Source organism: Cibotium barometz, chromosome 37 (genome assembly GCF_041138505.1).
Source record: "Cibotium barometz isolate CiBa-2024 chromosome 37, ASM4113850v1, whole genome shotgun sequence".
Taxonomy (NCBI): Eukaryota; Viridiplantae; Streptophyta; class Polypodiopsida; order Cyatheales; family Cibotiaceae; genus Cibotium; species Cibotium barometz.
Window position 1 is genome coordinate 5,358,347 of NC_141082.1, and position 12,401 is coordinate 5,370,747.

General features: G+C 42.4%; 1 protein-coding gene across 5 annotated transcripts in view; it reads right to left on the bottom strand.

The window, feature by feature from the left end:
* Positions 1–1,567: 1,567 nt before the first annotated feature.
* LOC147616855 (uncharacterized) overlaps positions 1,568–12,401 on the bottom strand; it is a 42,736-nt gene continuing 31,902 nt past the window's right edge. For 2 of the 5 annotated variants that reach the window (XR_015262339.1, XR_015262338.1), the window contains exons 9-10: positions 6,610–6,677; positions 1,568–2,339 (exon numbers count right to left, since the gene is read on the bottom strand). The gene's annotated coding sequence lies outside the window, so the exon portion shown is untranslated. Of the gene's footprint in view, positions 2,340–6,609; positions 6,678–8,503; positions 8,946–12,401 lie in introns of those variants that run through there. The other 3 variants (XM_086776495.1, XM_086776493.1, XR_015262340.1) reach the window with 2 other exon arrangements.

Here is a 12,401-nt window from a genome sequence, read left to right on the forward strand (position 1 = left end):
AGAATGAAGGGATATATACATCTCAAACTCTAGGATTACCTTGAGGCTACTTGCTGTCTTCTCACAGTTTTCTCTTTGTAGAGACCCTGACAGAAAGAGCAAATTGTTTCGACCATAACTCTCTGATAAAAACTCAGAATATGGTCATATAACTGGTCAAAAGAACGGGAAGGCATCTGGTCTACAAGCCAACGCGGAAAGAATAGGCAAAAATATCTGTATATAGCCACAAACGCGCCATCTTTAGAAACGCGTTGTTTTTTCACATTTTTAGTATGCATGGACTCTAAATGTGTAAAAGTACTATAAATATGACCTCTTATCACCTAAATTCGAAATTCTATTTTTGGGAATACTTATCTCTTAATAGAACTATTCTTATGTTCTTATTTCTTTTAGGATTTTTGGGACTAATATTTTTATTCTAACACTTTCCTAATGTTTCTAGCCTTGTTGTCTCACTCTTCTCTAATTACACTCTCTTTTCTTATTGAAATCTATATTAAAAGAGACACATACATACATGGCTTGGGAGAGACCTTACACCGAAGGATAGCTGACCCCTCTGTTTAGGTGTTTTATTACCAAAAGAAAGCATTTCTAATTCAAACTTGTGAGTGATCCTTGGATCCCTAGATTGAAAATCCATGAGTTCTCAAATAACTCTTCAAGAGCCTTCCAAGGTGGCCAAGAGACCCTCGGACAACAATACTCTTGCAACCGGTCCTCACACCTATGTCTATAGCAATTGGGTCCTCACACCTATGTCTATAGCAATTGTTTAAACCATGGTATATGTCTACATCACATCACGATGGAAGCAACTTTCCTTGTTAAGCTATCACTGAGCATTGGCTTAACCTAGCTGACATAGCAACATACTTTTCCCAAGGCAAATATTTTAATGGTATGGTTTGCAACAATTTTGAAACACTAACTATTCACTTAATTTAACACATTTATCCACACAAAAATGCCACAAAAATACAAAGACCATCAACACGAAATTGAACGACCTAAGGTCACCGACCCCTCTCTGTTCAGGCTTTTTATTACCGACAGAAAGTATTTGTAATACAACCTCCCGAGTGATCCCTTGGACCACTAGATTGCCGAAACAAAACTACAAATTGAATACATTGAATAAACTAACTACAAATTGAATACATTGAACAAACAATGCTTCATGAGTTCCCAAATCTATCTTCAAGAGCCTTCCAAGGTGGCCAAAAGTTCTTACAACCGGCCCTCACACCTATTAAACAAGAGGTGCGTCTACATCAATTGTGCATCCCACCTTTTAAACCATGCTGTATGTCTACGACACATCCTGATGTAAGCAGCTTTAAGCATTAGCTTACCCTTGCTAACATAGCAATATACTTTTCCCGAGGCAGCTATTGTCAATGGTATTGTTTGTAACCAAGAGCGCAGATTTTGAAACAAAACACTGAACTATTCACTTCATTAGACACACAATTATTCACGACGGAAAATGCCACAAAAATACCAAGACAATCAAAACCTAAGGACTGCCCCTCTCTTTAAATGTTTTAAGAAAGTATTTGTAATACAATCTTGGGAGTGGTCCCTTGGCCCCTAGATTGCTAACACAACAAAGTTAATTGAGTACATTGAACAAACCATGCTTTGTTAAAGATCCATGAGTTCCCAATTCTTTCTTCAAGAGCCTTCCAAGGTGGCCAAAAGACCAGAAGCGCGGATTCTAAAACACTAAACTATTCACTTAATTAAACACACAATTATCCACAAAAGAAAACGCCACAAAACTACCAAGACCAACACCAAATTGGGGGCCAAAGATGGCCAACCCCTCTGTTTAGGCGTTAAAAGAAAGGATTTGTAATACAAACTTGTGAGTGATCCTTTGGACCCCTAGATTGCCAAAAAAAAATAAACCGAATAAGATCCATGAGTTCCCAAATCTCTCTTCAAAAGCCTTCCAAGGTGACCAAAAGACCCTCCGCTTTCTTGCAACCAGTCGTCACACCTACGATCTTCACCAAGAGCCTTCAATGGTGTTCAAAGGACTCCCAATGCACATATGCAGTCCTCTCAGATTTTACATTCATTCCATCACATGGGCAAGATCTTGGAGATGTTCGAAGTCTTCCAAATGATCCAAACTCTTCAAAAATAGCCAAAAAGCCTTCAAATAGTGTGGACAACGTTCCACCAGGGTACATGTCCTCCAAATGACCTGAAGAACAAACTGGGCAGCCTCTAAAGGTTCTTAGGCAGCTTTGTTCTTCTCTAAACAGTCCCACATCAGTTGCCAAAATTGTATGCAATATGCCCTATTTGCACTCTCGAACCACCTGCGCATAAATCCAATTGAAGCAACGTTCGGCAATGCAACACTATTGGTGCAATGCAAGTGTGAATAAAGATAAAAGGAACAGCTGCAGACTTCAAGACACAAAAAAGCATTCACAAGTATCCTACTCTACTGTTTATACTGTGTACCATAAAAGAAATACAACTGCATGTTTCCTCAAAACAAAAAGTAACCAAAAGGTTGATCTCGCTAGATCTCATCCCTAAAGCTGTTGCTAGAAGCGAGTGCTCAAACAAACAATAATGACATACCTGATTTGAGCTCCTCCTTGCCTGGAGTCAAATGCTCCTTTGCTAAAGAACTCTCAAGAAAATGTGAGATATCTAGAAAGGAGCCCAAACACCCGTTAAATAGATGCAAAAGGGATTGATCAACGTGTAAGGATGATCAACCAACTCCATGACTTGTTTATTCCCATTAATACCCACACTCAGGTACACACAGGCTACACATCAATGTCAGGTGGCCAGCCCACACTTGGACACCCATAACCTGCCGGCCTGGTCATCCACACTGCTGCTCAATTCCCCGCAAAACTGGCCGGCTAGCATTGTAGGGATACGTGTGCCAAGCTACGAGCAGTCTCCAACATAGTGCTGTCCAATAAACTAAATATCAACGGACCAACTATGGGCAATCTCTGACATTGGGTGGTCCAATAACCAAATATCAATGGACTACCGTTGAGCAATCTCCAACATAGTTTCATCCAATAAATCAAATGTCCATGGACCTACTATGGGCAGTCTCCAGCATAGTGACAACCATCTTGGTTCTGAACAATTGTTCTCAACTAAGAGGCTTCTTGTCTCAACAAATGTCTCTTAATCCGACTTAGAAGTCTCTCTTGTCCCAACTTAGGCACTAACCATCTCCAACTTAGCATCAAGTCTCCATACCTCTCATTAACTACTACACCTCTCGCAGATTGAGACCTTGGCAACACCACCCCTTGAGATCTCAACAAGGATTTACATGGTACACATGTTCATTCTTGGAGATGCAATATATATCGTGTTCATCTTGAGATGCAATACATATCATGTTCATCCAATCTCCTCCTAGGAGATGCAATACATATCATGTTCATCTTGAGATCTATACATGGCTGCTTGCCACCCTTAGATGCTTGCTAACCCAATTTAGGGTCCTACCAAATCCCAGACACATATCTAAGGAAACAATTTTACAAGTCTATTGCCCAAGATGAAACCAAAGTCCCCATCTCGCAATTGTTCCTAAACATGAAGTACACTTGCACTTCTTCTAGCCACATAACCAGTTGATCATCTATCAGCCAACGCATGCATCCTTCCATGTGTATCACTCTGTTCACTTTTCACACATACCCTACTTTACATTCAAATGATGCATGCCTCACATCCCATACAAGTTCTGATGAGATCCATCTGAAATTGCAGCCACATATGGATTTCTTGATAAAGCATCTCCAACTACATTCTTGCCAGAGTGTGCAAAATCTGGAAAACAAAACATGAAGAGGAAATTGGCCATCCTCAGACATTTCTTGGTTTGCATCAAAAACTACCACAAGCTTTAGAAATCGGTCTTGATTGTAAATTCAGCTCCCAATAAGTAATGCTTCCATACTGTAAGGGCATGAATCACAACCAACATTTCTTTCTCATAAAATGCCAAAAGAGAAAGCTCGGCATAATGCAACTTTTCTGATCTCATATGCAATACGATAGCATGGGGAGGTTAAATGACTACGGCCACGTCAATCCGCCGCTAGCAATTGTCTAGCTTCTGCTACCAACTGAAACCCCCACCGGTTTCATTGGGCCTGGCCATCTTCTGACTTTACCTACTAGATAATAGATAAGATGAATGATTTGGAATAGTATGTCCTCCTCAATTTGGAACAGCTTCTATGCAACTGCCACATGCATCATATTCAACACTAAGTGGCTTTTGTAAATCAAGAATCACCAAAAGTGGTCCCAATATAATGGTATTCTTGAGCTTATGGAAAGCATCAATTTCAACTTTTGCCCATCTAAACACAACTCGTTTCTTGGTCATGCAATGGTGAGGCAATCATTGCAAAGTGAAATATGAACCTCCTGTAATATATAAACATAAACCAAGAAAACTATGAATCTATAGGTTTGAGTTTTGGACAATATTTAATGGCTTGGATCCTTGTAAGATCCATTCACACACTATCTATATAGTGAATCTCTGAGCGAAAGTTCACTCTTTTTGCCATTAATCATCGGCTGGCTTATGTTTGCTTAGTTCATCAAAGATCACTTTCAAGTGCATCTTACGATGTTCCTCATTCTTCGAAAACATTAAAATGTCATCCAAAAAGAAACCCATGAAGGCACTATGATTTTTGAAATTCAGTCCATCATTCGGCTAAAGATAGCCGGAGTATTCATGATACCGAATGGCATAACCAACCACTCATCAAGACCAAAATATGAGTGGAAAGTTGTCCAATACATCCTAAGGCATCACTCTCACTTGATGGTAGCCGATCTTGAGGTCAATGCGACTAAAGCATGATGAACTTAATTTGTCCAAAATATTATCAATCCTCGGAATGGGAAACAAATTCTTGATAGTTATCTTATTTAATGCCCCGTGATCCACGCACATGCAAAATGAACCATCCTCCTTTTGCATGAGAAGAAGAAGTGAACGAATTGGCAAAGAGCTTGGTTGCACTATGCTCTTCTTTAATAGTTCACCAGCCTACTTCATAATCTCCTCTGGGAGGCATTTCACTTGGCAATATATTTGCAAAGCAATCTCTATACTCCTTTTAAAAATTCAGCGTATCATGAGTAAGAGAATCTACATGCACATTGCTATGTCCCACATCATCACCACGTATAAAAACCAAGTACCAAGAAACACTCTTTTTCATTACTTTATTAATTTGTACATGAGATACAATTGGGATAGTGTCTCCCGAAGTGCCAACATCTATAAGATGCTCTCTGCCTTCATACAAAAAAAAGATCTTATAAGTCTTGCAGCTCTTACGGGTGATTTCTAGTGTGGTGCAATCCAATATTCTATGAGCATATTTCATAGCCAAATCTCACGGATCTTTGTGAAGCCAGCTGGCGACAAAGGGCCACCAGTTTCAACCGCAAGAGTCACTTTACTGCCACACTTGAAAGCCTATAAGGCATCATGCGGCCACGGCCAGCTGCATTCTAGCAGGTAATATGACACACTTGCAGCCTGTAGTCCTCAAATGGAGAACTACTAGCATGTTCCTGAAGCCAACATGGCAGTGCAGGTTCGCTGTATTTTCTAGTTATCAGCCTGCACAGGTGTTGCAGCACTTAAATAATCAACTGGACATCATTTGTTGTTCAGTAGTACTGTGGGTTTAGGTATTTGCCCTGATGTAAGTGAGCTTCACAAGACTTCTATGTTTCATCTATTCTCTCTCAAAACTAAAATGGAAACAGCCTTACAAGACAAAGGAACTGCCAGTAAAATTACTTTTGAGAAAAAACAGTGTATCAAATAATTCAATGCATATTTAACACACTGACTCACGAGAAAGGCTCTATGGAGCAACCTAGACAACACCAGGGGAGCAGGCAGCTATACAAATGAACAATTCTGTCGAACAACTCAAATGAAGAAGTTAAGTCTATCAATTCAGCACCAAGAACTGACAACAACCATTCAATTTTACCATTGAAATACCTTAGCACTTGGAGGAAGGACAGCTTGGCATCCACAGATGCTGAGGTACGTAGTGGCATTGGGAAAGAACTTCAATTTGTCTGAGGCAAGGGAGTTAACCTAACAGGTCAATTCATGATGCTGAGATCAGAAATACAAGTCTGAGAGAAAAAGTTGAGCTTAGCTGCACAAGTAGAAAAAACCAAGCAAAGCTGCTTAAACTTGCCAATGGAGACGGACTTGAGGTGCACAAATGACTCAATGTACAAAAGCTTTCCATGGATGGCATAAGCAAGTATACACAAATTAGCAACAAAGTCTTGCTTGTTGACCAAGTTTGTTCATAGGAAGCCAAAGACAGCCATCACTCACTCAACTCAGATATTAAACTGTCCGGTTAATAGATACCAAACTACCACAAAAAATCAGTAACAGGCACAGTCTCTAGAGGCTTTACAAGCTTTCTACAAAATGTAAATTGATGTTTAGCTACCAATAAAACTGCCTGATTTTTATTTTTGAGATGTAAATACCACCACATTGCCAAACGTGTAATGATAGTGTTGTTCTACCTTCTCTTTTCTGCAACTTCTTGTAATTTGCAGGCAGAGTTGGTCCTAAAATTTGTTTCCAGATACACCTGTCACACATACAAATAAAATTTGTCGTAACTGAAAAAAAACAATCACAGCTTGTAAATTTGAAACCAAAATAAGATGCACTTTGAAAGAGATGGCAAGAGAGGAACCACTGAAAGAAGCTTTGTGACTCCTCGACAGTTCTGAAAGGAGCCAAGCTGTACTTGTGATTTCAAGATATTTGAAACTTGAACACCCAATAAGCAACATTTACATTTTAAGGAGGCTGTTAAATATTAGGAATGTCCATGATAAAGAGCAGTCTAAACATATTTGCCTGTCAGTTCTTGCTTGTCAGTTCAGCTTTAAAAAGCTATTCTGAACCCATTCCAGGTGAAAGGTGCTATTCTTCCTCCCTCAGTAGAGGAAAAAAATGCCTTCTAAAAAAACGTGTAACCAGCAGCTAAGTTCTCACAAGCTCACAAATCCATCAAAGTAAATAAACTGTTTATGGAATACGGCTAATCCTTTGGTGTTGGGATCTGTCTCCATTTTCATATTTTAGCCGTTTCCAAAACGTTTTGAGACAACTATGGATCCTACAAACTTGCCATGCAACAGAATCTTGCAGATCCTTTTAAAATTCGCATAAATTCTACAATCTTGCCATCAACAGAATCTTGCAGATCCTTTAAAAATTCTACAACCAAAGTGGCTATGCTATCTTCAATGCCTCACCTATGACATTTCCAAGCAAACTTTCAATTGCCATATCAACTAATGAAAAAAACCCTCACAAGAGCACAAACAAGAATGGCATAACCAAAGTCCTATGATCTATCTCAGACGCTATATCAAGAAGCAAAAACATCTCCACTAGCACACACCTTTGCCATACGGTAAAAGCCAGTAGGTTATATGAAACATAAAAATAGCCTTTAATCTATAATCAAACAGGTCTGCCATACGGTAAAAGCCAGTAGGTTATATGAAACATAAAAATAGCCTTTAACCTATAATCAAACAGGTCTTTAAGGAGAATTCCTCCAAATGCTTGAAGATTTAGGTTTGATCTATGTACCCATTCCCCCCAGCAGAGAGAGAGATCCATAAAAAATACATCAGAGGAGAAAGACCTTGCAATGGACAGAAAATGTAGCAGACAACAAAATCTTGCCAATTCTAATGCATCTGGTGATGAGAATTTTCATGTGATGATAGTTGCACAAGAATATTTGCAGATAGGAAGCGCACTCAATGCTACTCAGTAAAAACAAATCCTTGACCAAATAGCTAACCTGGGCAACTGTAAATTCAAGCGTGGATTTGTGCGTGCTGTGTGTGGTGCCATCCATCGTGTAACCCCTAGGCATTGAACCTAGGTTCTCATTGTGGATTTAGAATATACCGTATATATATCCCCGGTATATACTAAATCTTAAAGACAAATGCTCATTCTTTTTTCAAGACACATGAAAACCATAATCTGGAAAAGCTCGAAGATGTGAAGTGGGCAATTGGGACTAGGGAGGACCCAAAATCAAGAAGTACAAGCGGCATTTCCAATTCCGATAATTTCTTTTATATGTGGGTCTATAAGTGGATTTGGATATTGATTTCTAACGAAGTTCGACTAAGTACTTAGCTACCGTGAAGTTCTCAAGCAAACTTTCAAGTAGTGAAGCACCATCCAGTAAGCATAAAATTGACCCTTTTTGACATATTGGCTTAAAATATTATCCTTATAATCCCAATAAAATATGAATGGAGATCCCGTTGGCAATTTCAAAACATCTCACTTCAATTTGTAAACACTTAAGCCACATTACTATGAAATAATCATTAAACAATAGTACTCAAGTCAATCTTGCTTGTGCTACGCTCTAACAAACAGGATAATCAGCAATAAAAATGACAAAATCTGTACAACTAATTGCAAGATTGCCCCCACTCACATTACTGAGAATAGGCCTGACAATATGACTTAAGTGCAAAAAGAAATGAATATACGCTCTTGATTCACAATGAGAGTGATCAAGCCCGAGTAGCACAAAATTTGCATCAAAACCGTATGGCTTCAATTTCCAATCTCCAAAGTCTTGAACCCATCATGAGCTAACCAATGCTCCTCCCCTTGCATCAACTGCCAATTACAGCTATCCTTGATAGCACTGCATCATTACCAACGCACTAAAATGCCCAATTTTAGCACATTCCATGTCTGTTATTTATAAGCCTGTAAAGTGTGTGGACAAGATTTGAAGTGGCACGAGAAATAAGTCCAACCATATACCAACAAGGTGTTGGACTAAACATTACAAAAGTCGCACCTGCAAAATTTCACTCTAGTTAAGATCCATTTTTAGGCTCGCCAAACAATAAAAATTATCACGAAGATCTGTTTCCTTCCAACTCTTTGCTCTCTATCTTCACACCCTAAGTTTCCTTCTCTATTGAAACCTCTTCTTAACATCAGACCTTTTCTACAATGAATCGAGCACCCTAGTTCTAACGATTCACTTAAATCATATAACAAAACTTGGGATGTCCAAACTTTGATACAACTACAAGGATGAATTGAATGTGCATCACCTCATCAAACTATGAAATCCTCCCACCTCTTGTGAACACCTCAGGAAACAACACAAACCATCTGAACTGGGATTTAGCTTCAGCCGCTCCAAACTTACCTATAAGAAAATGGCTCAGCATAGAAGTGTGTGAGACGGGTTTGTGCAAACAATGGTGAAGTGAGGAGGTGCAAGGGAGGTATGGCTATGGTGATCTATGAGGGGGCAGTGTGTGACAACATATATCTCCTTACACCATGACTGTGATCCTCAAAAAGACAGCTTGTACTGCCGAGCACAATCACTCCCAGAAGGCGGAAGGAGATGCTAGGAAAAAGCTTCTTTAGTGATCAAGTTGTTGCATGTACTCTCTGTTTACTACTCTCTATTCACTGGTTCCAGAAAAGTTTGTACCCTTGTGCTGTGAACATGTCACAATACAAAATATCAACTCTGATGGTTTTTTCTTTGGGGGGGGGAAAAAGATCCTTCAATTAGTTAAAGAAAAACAGCCACAAAGGGCTAGATACAACCACCACGGGCTACATACAAACTCGCTTCTCCTCCAGCTGACCGCTCTGAGAGGAGAAGGCTATCTCATAAGGGGGAGGGGGTGGGAACAACCACACAGGTGGTCTGTAGTGCCAAGTGGGGTCTCCTCCTCTATCTGTGAGGAAAGGACCGGGCCTCCAAAGTCACAAGAAAGCTTTCCGCCACTTCCGCATGCGGTCTGAACCTCCCTGTAACTTCCCCTGCTGACCGTGGAGGGTGTGAATGGTATCAAGCCATATGCTCCTGATGGTCTCCACCTGTGGGGTGTGGGTACCCTCGATGGCCTCGCTGCATCTAGCACGCCAAATGTGCCAGGCTGCTATGCTACTGCAAATCTCCCATCTCTGGCATGAGCTTGGCTGCCAGTCGCTTGTAGGTGGGGCTGGGACTGGTACTGCTACAATACGATGGTGAAAGATCTAAAGGCCTAGCCCTCCCCCATCCTCATCATAAGCCCTGACCACTCCAGCCTCTATGGCCCAAGTGACAGTGCCCCATGTGATGATCCAAGTCGATGCCCTATCCATAGCAAAGATGCGGAGAATCCTCTACCAAATCTGCTGAGCCTTCGGGGAATCCCAAAGGCAATGTCTTTGAGCCTCCTGGGGGTGGCCACACCACGGGCAAGCCGCTGGTCACCCACCAACTGCCAGCCAAGTACCGACCGCTAAACTCCTATGTACCATCAACCAAAGAAAGAGGAAGATCTTTCTTGGCTGAAAGCTGTCCCACAGTCTCTTCCAAAAATCTGAAAGGAAACGTTGTGAGAGGCCTTGAGACTGCCAATGTGCTGCTGCCGGTGTGCCATCTATCTCCGGCATCTGGATCTTGCGGCCTAGCCGCGCAGCATATGCGAAGAAGGGCGGCATCCAGAGTCTCCTCTCGATCCGCTGGATCATGCCAAGTCCACTCTCCCAGATCCCACTGTAGGCGCGTGAGAGGGCGGCACTCCCATATCCATAGCCGCCATAATCTCTCCCTGGCCACCTTGGTCGGTGCTCGATCAATATGCCATTCCCGTGCCCGAAAACCAATCACCCTCACCCTCTGCAAGGTGCAGCCACTAAAATCCTCCAAAGGAAGATCTCTAGTCTGCCAATCAAGAAAGTGACTAGACCACTGTCCTCATCTGCTCCGTGGACCACCGCTAGGATATCGTGCCAAGTAAAAACACCTAGCCACACTAGCGGAATCGGGTTTGGGGGAGTCAGCCACTCTTGAGGGATCGCTGAGTCGATATCGATGCTGAGCCTAGCCACTCTAGGGGAGTCGGGTTTGGGGAAGTCAACCACTCCTGAGGGATAGCTGAGTCGATGTCGATGTTGAGCATATCTCTACCCCGTATCCCTGTCAAGCCTTTCTCCTGCACCTCCGGAGTCCGGGGGTAACTGCTTGTGGGCGATCCAATCTCCACGAGACCTACTCATGGCCTCGACGACGAATAGGAAGAGGGAAGGTGCCAGAGAACAGCCCTGTCTAAGTGAGCGGGAGAGGGGGAATCTCTCGCCACAAGCTCCCTAAATGAGAACCACGCTATGTGAGACTGAGTAAAGTCTTGAGACTCCACGAATCCACTCCATGGGGAATCTCATCCAGCACATAGTACCCTCCAGAAAGCTCCAATCCACCCTATCATAAGCTTTCTCAAAGTCTAGGAGTAGCACAATGAGGTCCTGCTGCCGCATCTTGGCCGAAGCTGCCTCCCAAAAGGTAAAGATGTTGTCCAGATGCACCGAACCTGAACAAAGCTAGTCTAGGCGTCGTGGATCAAGTCTGGGAGAAACGGTTGAAGTCTCGAGCTGATGGCCTTGGCCAAGATTTTATAGGCTCTCCCTAGAAGAGTGATGGGTCGCCACTACTGGATCTCCAATCTGTCACCACCCTCCTTGGAAATCAAGTGAATCAAGCCCCCTGAGAGCCTCTCTGGCATGGCACCTGTGATCATAATCTCATTGAAGGCAGCTCGAAGGCCACCTTCCATGAGGTCCCAATGGCGAAAAAAAAAAGGAGACTGGAAGCCCGTCCACCCTTGGGCATTTTCCCTTGGGTAATGCAGTCAATGCCTCTGCCAACTCCTCAGCAGTGAATGGTGTCAATAAGAATGACTGAAGAGAAAGGGGAGCCACCTCCCTCGTATGCCGCGAGGCCCTCTCGCGTGCTTCCACCACCTTTGGAGATGCCGGGACATCAGTGAGGAGGGATCAAAAAAAAGCTCTCGCCTGGGAGGGATCTGAAACAATAGCTCCATCTTGACCACACAACCTACGAATACCATCTCTCCTCTTGTGGGGCCTGGCTATCTCAAAGATATCCCCCCCTATGACTCTATCGCCTGCTTGAGTCCAAAAAGATGCCCTGGCATGATACCTATACTCCACCCTCCTCTCCTCAATGGATCTAATCTCCGTGCAAGCGGCGGCAAGCTCACTCTCGATCCACTGACTATCTGGGAACCTCTCCTGAAGCCTCTGTAGAGAGGCAAGACGACTCCTCATACTCCTCTCCTGCTCTCAGAAACCCCCCTCTAGTCAACTCTGGGCTGCCTCCTACAAGAAACACTTGATCTCTCCTAAGCCCGCATCCAATGTGCGTGCAGTAGAGCCTGAAATAAAATCCAATCCCGCCCGTATGTGCTCTATCTTGCTGCAAATCTCAGGGTCCTGA